Here is a 17,593-nt window from a genome sequence, read left to right on the forward strand (position 1 = left end):
GATTTTCTTTAGGGGCCACACAAGTAAATGATTTACCAACGCAGCGAAAGATCAAGAAATAAAAGAAGTGCTCGGATAGCGGTTCGGTGCTGTAAAACCTTTAAGTTTATGGAAGCTTAGGTGGCCCCTCAGCCCTTTTAAAACTTCTTTTGGCAAGGCTGTTGGTGCAGAATTACATTTCTGAAAAGGCAGCTGGCTTGTAAACCCCCCGTAAAAATGAATTGTCATTTAAAGGCCTTATCAAGAAAAATCCTTACTTCACAACCCCTTTTGCAAAGCCAATCACATTCAGCTCACTTAAGTAAAGCTGCTGTCACTTAGGAAATAAAGAGCAATTCCTTGCAGGTACAGCATAAGCTGGAGCTATTTTCTGGGCCAACAAATGATCTGTCATAGAATCATCATTAGCGTTGCAGAAGACCACTAGGATCACGTAGCCCTACCATGTCCCTCAATGCCACAGCTATGCTGTTCTTGAACACCACGGATAGGCAGCCGATTCCAATGCCCCAACTAGTCACTGTGAGAAGGAATTTATCCTCATATCCAGCCTAAAGTGCAACTTAAAGCTATTATTACTGTTATGTGGGAAAAGAGATTGACTTGGGCAGATGACAAGTTGAGAGGAAGCGTTGATCTACCAGAAGGAAGATGAGCACTATAGAGGGAACTGGATAGACTGGATGGGTCAAGGTTAACTCTATGAGTTTCAACAGGTCTAAATGTCAGGTCATTGTGGTCACAAGAACCCTCAACGCAACCCTACTGGCTTGATACGGCTGGAAAGCTGCCTGATGGAAAGGGGGACATTGGTAGGCTGAATATCAGCCTGTGACGGCCGACGGTGGAACAAAGCACAACAGAAGGGTGGGGATATGGAGGAATTGAGGCAAAAAAAGGGTGGGCAGCAGGATGGGAGGTGGAAGAAGACAGTGACAGAACGACGCCAGCTCTGAAGTAAAACCCGCTGAGGGGAGAGAGGGCGGGAAGGCCTGAGGGACGGAGGGCGGGGCAGCGAAAGGCGGGGGGAGGGGGGAGCTGCCACGCTCCATTCTGATTGGTCACTCCAGGGGGAAGGAGGCGTGGCGCCGCCTCGCAATGCCCACTGGGAGTTGCAGTCCTGTGCGGTACCTGAAGGCCAATGGAGGACTCCGGTGGGAGGAGGCGAGCACGTGGTCAAGGCGGGGCCGCGCGCACGGCGGTCACGTGATGTTTGGGTGCCGGCATCGCGGCGCGGGCGCGCGGCGGCAGGTGAGGTGCGCGCGCTGCGCGCGGGGCTGTCCCCGCCCCCCTCCCCACCCCAAGGCTCGCGCGTGCACGTGCACGCGTGTGCGCGCGACTCCGGGATAGCCGCCGGTTGTGGGGTGGGGGGTGGAGGGGGGTAACGTAAGGACGTGCCGGGTTGAAGGTGTGCGGCGTGAGGACACGGGTGGCATTGCACAGGGGTGTGTGTTTTGCGAGCGGGGCTGGCCTTGCAACGGGTGTGCGTGTGTGGTTAAAGGCTGTTCTCGGCCTTGCACGGGGTGCGGGAGTGTATTTGTAACCTGGGAGCAAGGCCAGCATTACATGGAGCGTGCATGCACGAGGTGAGGTCTCTGGCTTGCTTTACGCGTGTGTAAAGTAGGGTCTCCTGTTGGCGTTGCACATGTGCAAAGTGGGTTCTTTTGTGGAGCGTTTGTGTGTTTGCAAGCTGGGAGCCGGGCTGGCATTGTGCAGGGCGTGCATGTGCAAGCTAGAGACCTATTGGCCATGCAAAAGACTAATGTTCGTGTTTGCAAGCTAGGAGAAAGACTGGCCTTGTATGGGGTGTGCATGTGCAAGGTGGGGCCTGTTGTGTAGAGTTTGTGTGTTTGCAATATCGGAGCAGGGCTGGCCTTGCACAACGCATATGCAAGCTATGGACTTACTGGCCTTGCTCACGGTTTATGTTTGAGCTTGTGATTTGGGAGCTATGGCTTGACATGGGGTTTGCATGTTGAAAATAAGGTCTGTGACTTGCCTTCCACCGCGGTGTGCTATGCAAAGTAGCATCTGTGGCATGGAGTTCAGTGTTTGCAGGATGAGAGCAGGGCTGGCTATTCATTGGAGAGTTGCACGGGGCTGGCCTTGCACACAGCATGCACGTGCAAAATAGAGACTTACTGGCTTTGCACAAGGTTTATGTTTGTGTTAGCAGCCTGTGAGGAGGACTGGCCTTGCATGGGGGCATGCATGTGCAAAGGAGGGTCTGTTGCACGGGGTTTGTATGTTTGCAAGGTCTAGGAGAAGAGCTGACCTTCCACAGGGTGTGGATATGCAAACCAGAGACTTGGTCTTGCACAGGGATTGTGCATTTCTGAGCTACATGAGAACAAGGCTGGCTTTGCTTAGGGAAGTATGCCAAGAGGGACATGAATGCTTCAGTGGCAGCAGTGGGTTCAGCTGGTGCAAGGCTCCAAGGCATGTGCAAACCCAGTGCATCTTAGGAAGCCTCTGGGCATGGATGTTCTTTGCTTTCTCCACCCATGTGGCTATGAATCAGCTGCTAGGATGGAAATGTCATCCTCAGACTTGTAAACAAATGGGTTTGGGAAAATGCAGGTAGGGGAATAAAAATCTCATTGAGCAGAGAAAGCACTGCTTCTGCAGTAGTCCTTGGCCGACTTTACAGAACCTTGTTTATTGCTGTTTGTACTTTATGAAGTTCAGTCCTAGCTGCATGGGATGGCATTTGGGAAACTCTTTCAGTGTCTTTGTGTGCACATCAGAAGGCTTTGCAGCTTGGAAGCGTGTTTTTTCTTCTGCCTCAAATGCATGGAATGTACAGTGAGAAAGCTTGGGCTGTTCGTATTTTAAATGCGCTGTGACATTTGCAGCTCAGTCCGTGTACTCATGTATGTTCTGTGCTCCTATACAAGTAGCCACTTGTTTGTTTGCAAATGCAGAGATGGCACGTGTGCACTGTGGGATTGGATTCCCAAGATTTTGCTTATCAAGCTGGGTAGAAATGTAGGGTTGCATAGAATTGGGGAGACATTGGTGTTGCGTGGTCTCCTTTATTCGTCTAACAGTATCATAGAGTTGTTTGAGTTGGAAGGGACCCTTAAAGGTCATCTATACCCTGCAGTGGGAACAGGGACACCTACAGCTACTTTAGGTTGCTCAGAGCCCTGTCTAGCCTGACCTTGAATGGCATAGGCCATCAACCACCTCTCTGGGCAACCTGTTCCAGTGTCTCACCAATCTTAGTGTAAAAAGCTTCTTCCATTCATCTCCAGGTTGGTCTCTGGCTGTTCCCAGGGTGCTGATGACGCACTGATTCCCTTCCCCCAGACATCAAGTGAGCAGGAAATAACATCCACTGCTCCCTCCCTTGCTGTTTGGGTTGTGTCTGTTGATGCAATTGAAAATAAAAAGCACAGCCACCACTAATGTGGCTTTACAGGATGTGGGAGACACTGAGCTCAAGTGTAAATGTAATTGTGCATCCTTTGCAGTCCTGGCTTCTCGGTTACATCTCCCTGCCTGCTTTCTCTTGGCTTGTGTCTAAAATGAGGAGAGCAGGAGCTTGGAGAAAACTTTATGGATGTGGAGCCTTTGCCTTGCATTTAATATTGCATATAATATTGTATAATCATATGGATACAGAATATCCCAAATTGGAAGGGACCCGCGAGCATCACCGAGTTCAATTCCTGGTTCTGCAGAGGACCACTCAAAATTCAAACCAAGTCTCTGTGGGGGGTTGCCCAAATGCTCTTTGAAATCCAGCAGCCTTGGGCTGTGCCCACTGCATTGGGGAGCATGTTCCATGCCCATCACCACCTCTGGTGAATACCTTTTTCCTCATACCCAGCCTGAGCCTCCTGTGTGCAGGGCAGTGGAGACCCTGGACCATTCAATGGTTTGGATATCATCCTCTTGGATGAGGATAAGTTGCTGAAGCATTTTGCTTTGCGATTGCAGAGATGCCCTGAGGATTAACGTTGGCACCTTCCTGGCGTTGGCCTTTACTTTGCGCAAAGGATTGCAAATGATGCTGAGAGCGAAATCTGTGTGCTGTCCTTGGCTCGTGGCCTAGATTTGTGGGTGGAGAATTGATTGTGTGAATGATGCAGGTCTATACAGACTCATAGAATCATTAAGGTTGGAAAAGACCACCGAGATCATCCAGTCTAACCATCACCCCACTGCCATCATGCCCACTAATCATTGGTAATACACTCACAGTCCATGGAGGTGTTCAGGAAATGAATAGATGTGGCACTGAGGGGGTATAGTTTAGTGGCATGGTGGGGTTGGTTGTTGGCTGGACTGGATGATTTCAGTGGTCTTTTCCAACCTTAATGATTCTATGATTCCTTGCCAGCAAGATGCCTGTGCTGGGGCAAGAAGTCATCTTTGCGTATCTTCAGAAGTTTGCACATTGATATAACAACACTTAAAATCTAATTAAAAAGAAAAAAAGCAAAGAGGAGGCAAGCTGTCAATGAATGAGTTTGCGCTTCCCCTCGCTTATAAATATATATCAAATGGTATTTTGAATTGCTGATTCTTCTGGGAGTTCAGGGATATTTAAATAGCAAATGGGAAAGGGTAAATAATATCAAGATAAAAATAAATGCTTTTGATTCCCTGCCTGTGCCATAAATGCATTCTGCTCTATGATAATTGAAAGAACTTTAAGAAAACTGATTTACTTCTGCTGTTTTCATCTTCCTTTCTATACTTCAGCTAGATTGAGTGGGCGGATGGCTTTTGCTTGGCTTTTGGTGCGTCTTCTGGGGTTGCTGTCAGCACGAGTAATGGTGTAAATCTATGACACCTGAAGGCAGGAGGATCCTTTGCGTGTGTTTTGCATGGGGTTGGAGTCATCAGGATGAAGCTGCTAACAGCAGAAGGGACTTATGTGTCCGTATCTGGTGCTGTGCTTGAGACCTGGTGGTTGAATGGGTACCGTGGATGGATGAATGTGTCCCATGGATGAACAGAGGACTGAATCCTTCCTTGTGGTCTGTGGTGTCTTGCAAAGCAGAGATGTTTGACTCTGGTGGCACTCAAATTTCATCCAGATATTTAAACATGAACGTAATTCACAAAACAAAGCACTGCAGTGTATTTAAGCTCTGATGCTTGCTAGCATAGGATTGCAGTGCTTCTCTTCCAGCAGCATCCCCAGCCCTCAAACTGCATCTTTTTTGCAGCCTACTTTTTGACTCATGCATTTACCCCAAAACTGGCTACACATTTGGATTGATGCTGACAACAGAGATGTTACAGGGATGAAGGATGCTCAACCCCATTGCTTGATGCTGAGTGCCCATAAAACTATGTATGAAATGGATGCTACAGCTCTGGTTGGAAGCACGTTTCATTTTGCTGTCAGGAAGGTTATTTGTGTTTTTTAATAACGCACTGTGTTTGTGCCAAACGAATATGGTCAAAATAGGAATCCTGCTGTATTTTTCTGCTTGTCTTGCAAATGCTGGCAAGCGGAAGGTTGTGAAGAACCTCTATCCCCTTGTCTTAAGTTTTAAAGGAAACTGTCCAGTTTAACCCATTTTCACATAGACTTCTGTTTGCCACGTGAGATGAGTCTCAGATACGATACTAGGGATCTCTCAAACTTTTTTAATAGATGCTTTGGAAAGAAAAAGATTTGAACAACTCGCTGAGGAGCTGTGTGGTAGAGTCTATATATAAAGCCATGAATGCTGTTTAGCTTTCTTTATTCTTTTTGTAATTCTCCCAGAAAGCCCTTTTTATTTACTGCTTGCGTGTGACAACTCATGACTGTTAACACAGTCAGCGTCTGTTGGTGCTCACGTGCCCTCAAATTAGGAGAAAAAGCCGTTTTTGGGGGTCTGTTTGGAGAAGGCAAGATAATTTCTCACTAGGTTTGCAAGCATTGCAATGGTGGCTTCAAGTTTGGGTAAAACTTGCAGGAGGAAAGTGTGGGCAGAGTTTGATGGCTGTTAGGTACGAAGCATCATCTGCGACACTCATGGAGGGGGGGAAGTGTTGGTCTGTAGGAAAGCTGTTGCAAGTGCCATCTCTAGAGGTTGGAGATGATAGAGGGTTTTGTTGTTTTTAAATGAAGCGTTTTCAGTGTGAGTGAGCAATTTTTCCTCCCCAGTGTTATTCAGAAAATGCCACATAACATCCAGATTCCCTCCTTGAGTGTAGTGGTCAGCAGATAAACAAGCATTGAAATTTTCAGAGTGTATAATTTGTTCAAGGAAAAAAAGAGGGCTTTTTATCAATATGAGCAGTGACCACAACTAACTGTAGCTAATTGCATGTCCATTAAAGCCAAATTATTACCAAATGCTTTGCAGCATCCCTATCCGCCAAACATGTCTCTCCTTATCCCATCTTGGAGGTTTTGTTATGCTCTAACTTCTATGGCAAGAGAAACACTGCTGTGCATCATCTTGGGGATGGGAAGGTGAGATCAGGCTGCAGGAACTCAAGAGAACTATGATGAATTGGTTGATTTTATTTGTTTGCTATTTATTGCACGTCCATCCACCTAGCACTGGGACATGCAGTCAGTGAGCTGCTGAGTTTGTGCAGTTTTAGTATTGTTTCTCTTTGGGCATACAGTTCCCACAGTGTGGGCTCAACTTGTTGAGAAAGAGTGATGCTTATTGTTTGCTTATATTACTAGCTGGGCATAGGGACTCATATCCCTCCATTGATTTAGAAATAGAGAATCATCTGGATTGGACAAGACCTTCAAGATTAAGTCCAACCATCAACTTGATCTACCAAGTCCTATTACTAAATCATGTCAGTGCTACATCCACATATCTCTTAAATACCCCCTAAGGATGGGGACAGCACCATTTCACAGTCCAACCTGTCCTAGTGTTGGGCAGCCCTCTCCTTGAAGAAATTCTTCCTGATATCCAATCTGAGCCCCCCCACGATGTAACTTGAGGCCATTTCCTTGTGAATATGGAGGAAAAAGACTGACCTTCTGTCTGTCTTGTGAGCTGAGTGGTTCAAACCATTATGGACTGGCTTACAGACCACGTGAAATGACCTTTTTGCTGTGGATCTTTATTAATGAGAAACCATTAAAGGAAAATACGTTAATTGCTACAACAGCCTGAAACTAACTCTGAACTGTGCTTATGTATTCCCAGGTGACAAAAGAAAATACTCATGTTGCTGTGCGAGAGTTGTGCTGTGCATTAAGGTGTAGGTTTATCTGGAACCTGGATATCTTCAGCTGTCTGTAGAGCTACAGAATGAGTTGGATTGGAATGAACCATATTGTTCCAATGCCTTGTTATGGCAAGGGCATCTTCCACTATACCAGTTGGCCAAAGCCCCATCCAGCCTGGCCTTGAGCACATCCAGGCTTGGAGCATTTGAAGCTTCTCTGGGTAGCCTGTTCCAGTGTCTCACCGCCTTCATAGTGAAGAGTTTCTTCCTCCAAATCTTAATGAAGCAAGAGCTAATCCTTTATGCAGCTTTGCCTTTTTACTCACCATAAAGCAATTGATTTACGTTCCCTTGTGACACTGTGTGCTTCCTAGACTCTCTTGAGACCCCTCTTAACTTTTAAAATACCTGATTTATACACGTTTCACTGTACCACTAAAGAGCCGGATGTGCAATTTATCTTTCCCATATGTTTTGATGTCTCCTGTCTGCTTGATATATTGCCAGAATATCTCTTACCTGCCTGTTTCTGGTGATGAGACCCCAACATCAGTCCCGTCAAACATCCTGCTGCAGGCAGTGACCAGGAGCAGATGTTCAGAGAATGAACAGGAGAAACTAAGTATGAATAAGTATATATAATATTATATAAACTTTTAAATAACATTTTGCCTAAGGAGGTGGTAGAGTCACCATCCCTGGAGGAGCCTAAGGAGAGGGTAGATGTAATACTTAAGTGCATGGATTAGTGGGCAGTATTGGTGGTAGGTTGGACTAGATGGTCTTTGAGGTCTTTTCCAACCTCGACGATTCTGTGATAAATAATATATGTATTTCTCATATGTAAGTATACTGTATGAGTTGTTGTTTGCTTGGGAATGGAGCACCATGCTGTTGGTCTGTGTGGTCTTGTCAGTGTGTTGGTGCAGTCAGGATCAGCCCAGGATGTGTGCCCAGCTTCCTAATACTCACCATCCTCTTAGGTACAAGTTGTAAAGCTACTTGGATATCTAGCGACAGAGAAAAACTATATTCTCTTACTAAGGCCATTCTTACTAACGATCAGTTAGGAAAAGATGGAAACAACTGTAGAACTTAGTTTCTCAGTGTTAAAGACTTGATCTTCCTTGCAAGTGGCTGAACATGCAAGTAGGTGGCCAAATGTTGGTGTCAAAGTCCTGGAAATGCTGTCCTAAGCTTTTGGATGTATTTGCTTTAGAGATCAACTGTGCACTTTGAAAAGACCTTTTAAGCAATGGCCACACGGAGCAGGAAAGTTTCTTAGATACGGGTCATTTTTCTAAAAATTTAATGGCTTTCTATCTTAGCGAAGTGCCAAAACTGGTCCCTTTAGAAATGCATCTTGGTGAGTGGTGTAAACAGTGCTGTGAGATTACGGTAAAATGGGATGCTGTGACAGATGCACTATTGAATCCAAAAAAGCAGATTGACAGTTCCTTTATAGATAGTGTAATATCTCCCTGATTATCATCGCTAGAGCTTTGAGTGGATGGATTTATTCTCTTTTGCCTCCAACACCGAGCAATGGAAAAGACTTCAACTTTTTTTTTTTCACCTTATGGAAATGCTGTCAGTGTAATTATAAAGATTCTCTTCTGTGTATTTTTTTTCCTTCTTTTTTGCTTTGCATGTTATTCTGAGATATATATTTGTCCTGTTTTCTACGTGCTTGTTCCTTTTAGTGCATAGAGCTATCTCATAACTGTGGGCTTCCAGGTTACAGGCATGCACTTCTCTCATGGTCCAGTTGCGTTGGTCCTGCTCTTTTGATAAGAATACAGTATAATCCTAGGCTTGGAAAGAAGGCTGGATCATTTGGATCATCATCTGGATCATTTTTGTGAGGCTTTTGAACACGGAATGTAAATCATTGAATTGTTTTGACTTGGAAGAGATCTTTAAAGATCATCTGGTCCAACTCCTCTGCCATGAACATGGCCATCTACAGATAGATAAGGATACTCAGAGCCCCATGCAGCCTGACCTTCAATGTCTCCAGGATGGGATGCAGAAGGCAGCCTCTCTTTGACTCACTTGACTCCTATTTCCTTGTACTTCTTGACTTCCTCCATCTCTGTTGCCCATGTAAGACATAAGGAGCTTTTGTCTTTTACTTGGTGGTTAATTTTTGTCTTGAGATGCTGACTTCTTGGGATGCAACTTACCTGTGACTGGGAGGGCTCAGATTTTGCTGCTTTTCTTTGCTAACAGAAGAGTGAACGTTGAGTATAAAGCCATGGTTTTTGAAAGGAAGTTTCTTCTCGAAACCTCTGGTGCTTCATGGGTTGAGATGTTAATTGACTCCTTGGAAATAGTTGGTAGCTTTCAGGATAAGGTGGTGGATGTGTTTTTATCCTTATTTTATGTGCAAGTGAGATTCCTCTGATATCTCCTCCTACCTCTGGTGCTGTTCTAACTCAATTGCTCATGTGGTCCAAAGGCAGTTGATCTTCACTGTCATTTAAGGTCTCAATGAATGTCATCTCAGAGCCCATGTGGTTGATTGAGGCCAACTTTTCTGGTGTTATTTTGTGTGCACTTCCATTCCTTACCTTCCTGGCCTGTCTGATGATGGTTATTTTGCTTGTTGTCTTCACACCAGTTTGCAGAGTTGCTCTTGTAAGCAAACGGGGGGTGACCTTGGACTTGCTCATTTGGTAGCAGGGCTCTGATGTTCGTCTCGTAAATAACTCCGTTGTTTGGTTTCATTGCTTGGACCTGTTTATGCCTTGCCAAAAATAATTACTACCTCTGAGCTTGGGCTTTGCTGGGCAAGCAGGAGGAAGGCATAGAAAAGCCTTCAATTGTTGTTTTTTTGCCTGCTTTCATCAGTGCAGTGCTGCCAGCAGGGACCAGGAGCTCCCTTTTGGGGCATGAATCAGGCAGTGCTCACATTCAACCAGCACTGCTTGTATTCTGGGCACGACTTTCTTTCCTTTCCGCTTTTCAGAGTCATCTTAAATTCACATCCCTGGTGATGCCTCCCTCGCCTGCTCTCCTTTATTACCTCTCAATTTGTTTTCCCAAGTATGTCCTGTGCTCAGATAAGAATCTTCTGGCTCTGTTGTTGCAAAACCAACTCCACCTGCAGTCATCCTCCTCCAGCTACAAGGTGCATTCATCCTCCTTCCGGAGGTGTTTTCTGATTTTTCAGCACATTTTATTGAGCACGTTGGTTCTTCCAAGCATATCCTCAAAAGGTGGATGAATACCACTGCTCTTGCTTTGCATCTGAGCCGGTGTTAGCTGTGGTCATGTGTGGAGCTGGTGAGGAAGGCGGGTATTTTTAGTGTGTGCTTCTGTGAGCTCCTTGAGGGTCCGCCTACAGCTGAGTATTAAAATAATAGCAGGGACATTGGGTAATCTTTGCAGCAAAACGTTGATATGCAAATTGCCATCTCAAGAGCAAACCTCAAGGCGAGTTTGGCAATGCACGCAAAGCTCTGGAGCAGTGTGTTTTGAATACAGATTGCAGCTAGGGATTTCACCCAGAGGGCATACTCCTCTCATTTATTCTGAATCTTAGTAAGGCCGGGAATTCAGTGTTGGAAGCCAACAGGGTGAAACGTGTGCACCTTTAAAGAGGTAATAGATTAGTGCTGGTGAAACAAAATGTAACGTCACCTCTGTAACTTGAATTTCCAAGGTTGCAGAAGCAGTAAATTCAGTTGTGTTTCATTTGCAAGTGATTCCTGGGTGCTCTCCAGGGAAGAACTGGCTCCAATGGCTGCAGAGATGGACTGTGAAATTTGTAGGTATGATCTGATAGTAAATTAGCTTAAGCCAACTGCTTAAGTACTGCTTTGACTCCTGTCTTTAACTCTCTAATAGATAGCTTGACTGAGGAATATTGGGTAAGATATATATATATATTTTTGTTATATCTTCCTGATTACGATGTTTGGTGACACTACTGGAAACTGTAATGTCTGCAAATTAGGAGTTTTAAAACAGTGGTTTTGTGGTTCTCAATCCATGTCTGTCCAAGCTCATCCTGTGTCCATCAGGCGCCATTTCTTTGTATTTGAACCAAGCTCAGCTATATTCACAGCAGAGCATAAGTATAAGTATATTCGTAGCTGAACAGCTGTGTGGTGTTGGAGGTAGGTCATGCAAATATTGTGTGAACGTGTGGACAGGGAGTGGTGAGGGAGGAGGTCAAGGGCAGCTGTTCCATGCCTTGGAATCAGTAGGCAGAAGACACATGGGATATCCCAAGTTGGAAGGGACCTACAAAAACAGGGAGTCCAACTCCTGGCTCTATAGATGACCACCCAAAATTCAAACCCCGTGTCTGAGAGTATTATCAAAATGCTTCCCGAACTCCAATAGCTTGTGCATTATTTTTGGGTTCAATTTGTTATATATTTCTTGGACATCTGACCAAATATTTTTTCCAGTGGAGTGTCACAGTGTCCACAGCCATTGGTTAGGAGGGTTGCATTTACATCCCCTTTTTTCCCTTGCATGTGACTTCAGTAATGTGTCATTAGGTGTGTGTTGGACTTGCAGCCCGTGATGATTTGATGGGATGTATGGTCGTACTTGAGTGAAGCCAATGAAATAGTGCAGTCAGCAGGAGCAGGGAAGCGATCACCCCTCTGTACTTGGCTCTGGTGGGGCCACATCTTGAGTGCTGTGTTCAGTTAAATGAGGAGCAGTTGAAGGAATTGGGTTTCTTTCTTCTTTGAGAGAGTGATGAGGCATTGGAACAGGATGCCCGGGGAAGCGGTGAAGTCATCATCCCTGGGTATGTGTAGATGTGGTACTGTAGGACATGGGCACAGTGGTGATGAGTTGATGGTTGGACTTTATGATCCCAGGTACAGGTCTATACGTTGTAGGTCCTAAATAGGGATGATCTTCTGTGGAAATATAAGCAGGTTTCTTTTTTTTTCCGTCACGTACCAGGTGGCTGAGACTTTATGGGAACGTTCTCTTGACTTCGGTACAAGTTTTTGTTGATCATCTCGTAGTTCATTTGTGTCCTTTTACTTTAATTATATATTCCAACACCATTAGAGTTTTAAATATCAAATTTTGAGGGTGTTCTCTGCCAGAACTTCATGGTTTAAGCGCTGTTCCTGTTGGCAGGCATCTCAGGAGCAGTTGACTTCCCTTCTTCGTAACCCCATCCTATCTGCTTATTTTTCCCCTTATTAAAAATGAAACAGCATTTGATAAAACAGCAGAGTGTTCTTAGACATTGCAAGAAAACACACAGAAACTTAGAAAGTAGTGATCGTTAAAGCACTCTAATGAATATGTAACTGAAGATCACCATGTCCTGCTTGTATCCCAACAGTGTTGGGCAAGTAAAGGACAAGATACATTTCTAGCTTTGTTCATGGGTGTCTTGTGTCTTCTTTGTTAGTCCTTTGTTGCATCTTAGTGTCATTAAACATGAGCTGGTTTCATCTTCCAGAGCCCTTCATGTGCTGCCTTATGCCCAGTTTCATTTCACAGTCGTTCATGACTTTTTCTGACTATGAAATGCTTTGTGTCTGTTCATTGCTCCATCACTCTTCCCTCTTGATACATCACTAGTGAACATTTGTAGGGCTGCCCTTAATTTTCCCGGGTCTTGTTCTTTTGCTGAGATACCCATAGGGAACCATGCAGCAGCCTGTTGTATTGCCATTTCTATTGGTCTTGCTAAGCAAGATTGCCTCTGCATTTCCTGATACTTCCAGTCTACGTGCAATTCTGTCTGCATTCAGTCTCCTAGTTTTAGACCTTTTAAGGCAGAAATTGTCTTACTCTGTGTTGATGTACCCTTTAATGTGATCCTGAAGTGATGCAGTTGACAATGTCTTTCAAGAAGTTTGTAGCTATTAACACTTTGGGAATGTTGTCCTTTTTCTATATATGGCAGAGGAGTTGAAAACTAGATCATAGAATCCCAGAATCATCGATGTCGGAAAAAACCTCCTGAGATCATCTGTTCCAACCATCCACCCACCAATATTTCCTATTAAACCATGTCCCTCAGGGCAACATCTAAATGTTTCTCGATTGCCTCCAGGATTGGTGACTCCACCACATCCCTCGGCAGCCTGTTCCAGCACCTGACCACTCTCTCAGAGAAGAAGTATTTCCCAGCATCCAACCTTAGTCTCCCCTGGCGCAATGCGAAGTCATTCCCTCTAGTCTTATCGCTGGTTGCGTGGCAGATGGATACTTCCTGCCAACTTAGTGTCACCTGTAAACTTATTAAGAGTACGCTCTGTGTCCTCATCCAGATCCAGTGAAGATATTGAACAGGACAGGCCCCAGTACTGACCTCTGGGCAGTCACCAGCTGGATTTAACTCCGTCTTTAGATGATCTTCAAGGTCCCCTTCAACCTAAGCCATTTTGTGATTTTATGTTATTTTTTTCTTTTTTTTTTTTTTGGCTAGGAAAAGAAGTTAAGCTGTCATAGCATGGCAGCGCTTGAAAATCTCACAAATGGTAAAAATGATATATATATATTTTTTGTCTGTTCTCTGACTTCATTAGTATTTGTTGTATCAGATGCTCAGTGAGGGGAAACTGAAATCATGAACTGTGATCTTGCTGGGTAGGAAACATTTTTGTAATGCTGTGCATTTAGGCTAATTCCGTCTGCCATACAATGTGCTGAGGATTTGTGATCTTAAGCAGACATTTGACAGGTCTTAACTAGTTATGCTATGGCTTGTCAATCAAAATTATACGCCTACCTCACTCCTTCCTACTTTCTCTCTTTTCCAGGTTTTTTTATTTAGGTTGGTCATTAAAATTGCTTATAACCATAGAAACAGGGAAAACCCACCCCTTACATTCCAGTTCTTTACCGTGATATTCCTGTACTTTCATCATGTGAGTTATATACATGGTGGCTCAAAAAAAGCCTCAGGTAGGCAGAGTTAATTCCTCCATTCAAAAGTGTTGTTCCTCCTGATGCCAACCAAAGCCTGTGTCCCTCTTGTGTTTGTCTGCCCAGCCCAACATGATACCTCCAAGGAGCAAAGTTCTAATAAAAGGCACTGGAACAGGTTGCCCAGAGAGATAATGGATGCCCTGTCCTTACAGACATTCAAGGTCAGGCTGGACCTGGCTCTGAGTAACCTGATGTAAGTATTCCTGTTCACTGCAGGGGAGCTGGACCTTTAAGAGCCCTTTCCAACTCAAAAAATTCTATTGATTCTATGACAGTAGTCAGAGAGACAGATATGTAGGATGGGAAGGTGAGAAGATGAGGTAAGGAGAAGATGGATCATTAGGGGTCTGGAGAGCAAGACATATGAGGAGTGGTACCTCATATTAGTGGTTTCTCATATATGTTACAGGAGAAGATGTGTTTATGCAAAGGAATCTGACATCTCAGTTTAGCTGTGCTTCGTAGAATCATACAATGGCTTGGGTTGGAAGGGACCTCAAAAGATCATTCAGTTTCAGCTCCCTGCTGTGGGCAGGGCTGCCAACCACTAAGTCAGGCACTAGATGAGGTTGTCCAAGGGCCCCATCTGTCCTGGCCTTGAATATCTCCAAGGATGGGGCATCCACAGGCTCTCTTGTGTCATGATACAGTAATTAAAAAGGGTGAAGACTTGCATCCTTGAGAAATTGCAGTGTGTCTTGTTGTTTGGAAGATTCCCTGGATGGAAGTGTGGGTTATACCTGAGATAGCTGGATTTGGGAGTTTCGTTATTTGTTCTCTTGGAAAGATGATTTTTGACCTTTGGCCAGGGAAATAACAAGGAAGAGGTACTGTGTGATGTGTAGCATGACAAGGTGTTGCTGAGCAACCATCATAGATTGTAAAGGTCTTACTTATTTACTCTGTCTTCAAAAGCTGGCCCAAGATATTCTGTTTTAACTTAAATTATATATATATATATATAGATAGATAGATAGATAGATAGATAGATGTGGCTTTTAAGGGTCTTGATGTAGTTTGTCAAAGAATAGGAAACAGTAATTGTGCGGCTCTTCTAAGAGTAAGGAGTCTCAAGTCGGGAAGCTCCTTCAGCATCCTTTGCTGCTGTTTGTGACATCCCATGTGGTTTGACTTTCTCCACCATCCTGTAACAAGGAGGGATTAGAAGGCTCTGATGGGTCTGAAGACTGAGTCCTACATAATGGTACTCCAAACTAACCAGCCACTTATCACCTATTTTACCTAATGTAAAATATAGGTAAAATGCCCATGTATCCTATGTAACAGCTGTAGATAGAATACGAGATCACAAAGCAGGGAAACAACATTATTTGGGGAACTAGTGGGTGTGGTGATGATGCGTTAATGGTTGGACTAGATATTCTTAAAGGCCTTTCCCAGTCTTAATGATTGTATGATTATGTGAAGTCACAAATTGCAGATTGTTTCCATCTGTTTCTCACTAGACATCATGGCACTCTGAAACTGAGGTTGAAAGAGCGGTTGGGGGGATATGGAGCAGGTAAGAATGTATTTTCCCTTCTCATTTTCACTTCTTCCTTTTCCTTACACAGAGAAGCCACTGAGACAACAAGCTTTTGGTCTGTTGTGCTGCTGCTGCCTTGTGTCAAACCAGTGGCTTCACATCACAAGAGGATAGAAGCGTGGGTGAGTTATCTGTTGTTTTCTTTCACCGACAACCCTTGCAGTTTCAGGTGGTTTGGTTTGGTTGTTTTCCTCCGTATCTCTTGAACTCTTTGGCAGTGATGCTGTATTTTGTTGACCCAGACTCTGGAATGGGTTACGACAGCTGTCTCAGGAGGTGTTCACTTCTGGATGGCATCTTGTGCTTCTGGAATAAATTCATTGATTTGATTGGTTAACGTTGGAGAGAATAAAAACCTCCATCCAGCTTCTTCCCTCCCTTCTTGGCTGATCTTATCTGATTTGGCTGCTTCATTAAGCTCCGGGATGGTGCTCATCATGCATTCGCTGACTTTGAGTTGGCTTTCTGGCCAAAGTGAGTGCTAATAGATGCTCGCTGCTAGGAACAGATGGGCAGTGAGAGTTTCATTTTTCAGGATGTAACAGGCTGTATTTGTAAAACCTTTAGAGTTTTTAGCAGCAGAAGTAGTTTCCTTAAACTACATCTGTTTTTCCCACCTGGAATACCGTTGTGGTAATTTGTATCATGGCTAGAACAGTTATTTCACCTACTCTAGCTTAATAGTAGGGCATCAATCTTGGGAGTTTTTTGGTGTGTGTGTTGGTTCCTCCTCCATAAAACATTTTAGAAATGAGGGAAAATATAAAGAAGGGATTTATAGGTTTCTTTTCCTGAATCACTTGGATAATTTGCACTTAATTCTTCCTCTGGAAATCACGATCTTTGCAACAAATCTCTGTAACAAGGATTTTCTTTCTTTGCTTCTGTTTTTCCATACCATGGGGAGAATTGGCTTCTTCCAGCCCCATTTCATATACAGCTTTGTAATGTTGAGTAAACAGTATGGAAAAGTATGCCTATTAGTGTCCTGAGTAATCACTAACAACTGAGCGAATACAAGGTTAATGAGATTAACTGCAAAGAGGAACATAAGCATTTGAGGGCTCCTTTCTGCAATGCTGTAGCCAGTGGCAGCCTGGTTTCCCTTGGTGAGCTCAGCATGGGTGTAGATGCTGTACTGATTTTTGCTTCTTTTCTCCATACAGTGCTTAATGAATTCCTACTGCTGACATTTTCTTTTAGATACCATATGATATTATTAAATCCCGCCCCTTGCAAGAGGGTTTGAGCACGGCTTTTTGTATTATTTTTCTCTCTTTATGTTTCTATCAGTGGGACTTGGGGAGTAGTCTGATTACCTCTTGCTGTTCCTCCACGTCTTCCCCAAGGCATGTTAACCTCCTCTATGTCTCCTTGGGGCTGCTGGAGGAATTGGGTGATCACAAGCTATCCCTTCCAGCCTCGTCCATTCTGTGATTCTGTGATGCTATGAGTATCACATTCAGAAATGCATTGAGATTTCTCTCTTCTTATCAAATCAAGATGGAGCTTGGGATATCATTTGCCCTTTGCCTTTCTGCTTGCAAATGGATGACCTTCACATGCTCTCCATAAAGCCTCACAGAGAGATAAAGACCCATTCCCAAGAAAAAACACGCCTTTCTTCTACTGCGTTTTCTCTTGTTTCCTTTTCCTTTTCCAGCCCTTTGGCTTAGTAGGTTTTCTGAATATGTCTTATCTGCCTCTCTCATCTTCTGGCAACTAACAGCATGGTCTAAATGTCAGTGCCTCAGAATAGTTTATTTGTATTTTCTCCACCCAAAACTGCATATGCGCGGTTGACTCGAAGCTCTAGGCACCGACTCCCCTTACTGGACAGTGGACAAACTGCAGCATGGCTTGCTGTTTTTTTTTTCTCCTATCAAATAGAACTGAGAAACCTATTTCGTTTACTCAAGATAAACTGTGCGCTTCTGACCTTAGCGTTTCCGTTTATGTTGTTTTTTTTTT

The 17,593-nt window shown here is 44.2% G+C and overlaps 1 protein-coding gene across 7 annotated transcripts in view; it reads left to right on the forward strand.

The window, feature by feature from the left end:
* The first annotated feature begins 1,143 nt into the window (after positions 1-1,143).
* Positions 1,144-17,593, forward strand: part of TSNARE1 (t-SNARE domain containing 1) — a 444,328-nt gene continuing 427,878 nt past the window's right edge. For 2 of the 7 annotated variants that reach the window (XM_072329111.1, XM_072329105.1), the window contains exons 1-2: positions 1,144-1,251; positions 15,651-15,744. The gene's annotated coding sequence lies outside the window, so the exon portion shown is untranslated. Of the gene's footprint in view, positions 1,257-1,287; positions 1,587-7,659; positions 7,775-15,650; positions 15,745-17,593 lie in introns of those variants that run through there. The other 5 variants (XM_072329109.1, XM_072329106.1, XM_072329107.1 and 2 more) reach the window with 5 other exon arrangements.

Source organism: Excalfactoria chinensis, chromosome 2 (genome assembly GCF_039878825.1).
Source record: "Excalfactoria chinensis isolate bCotChi1 chromosome 2, bCotChi1.hap2, whole genome shotgun sequence".
Classification (NCBI taxonomy): domain Eukaryota; kingdom Metazoa; phylum Chordata; class Aves; order Galliformes; family Phasianidae; genus Excalfactoria; species Excalfactoria chinensis.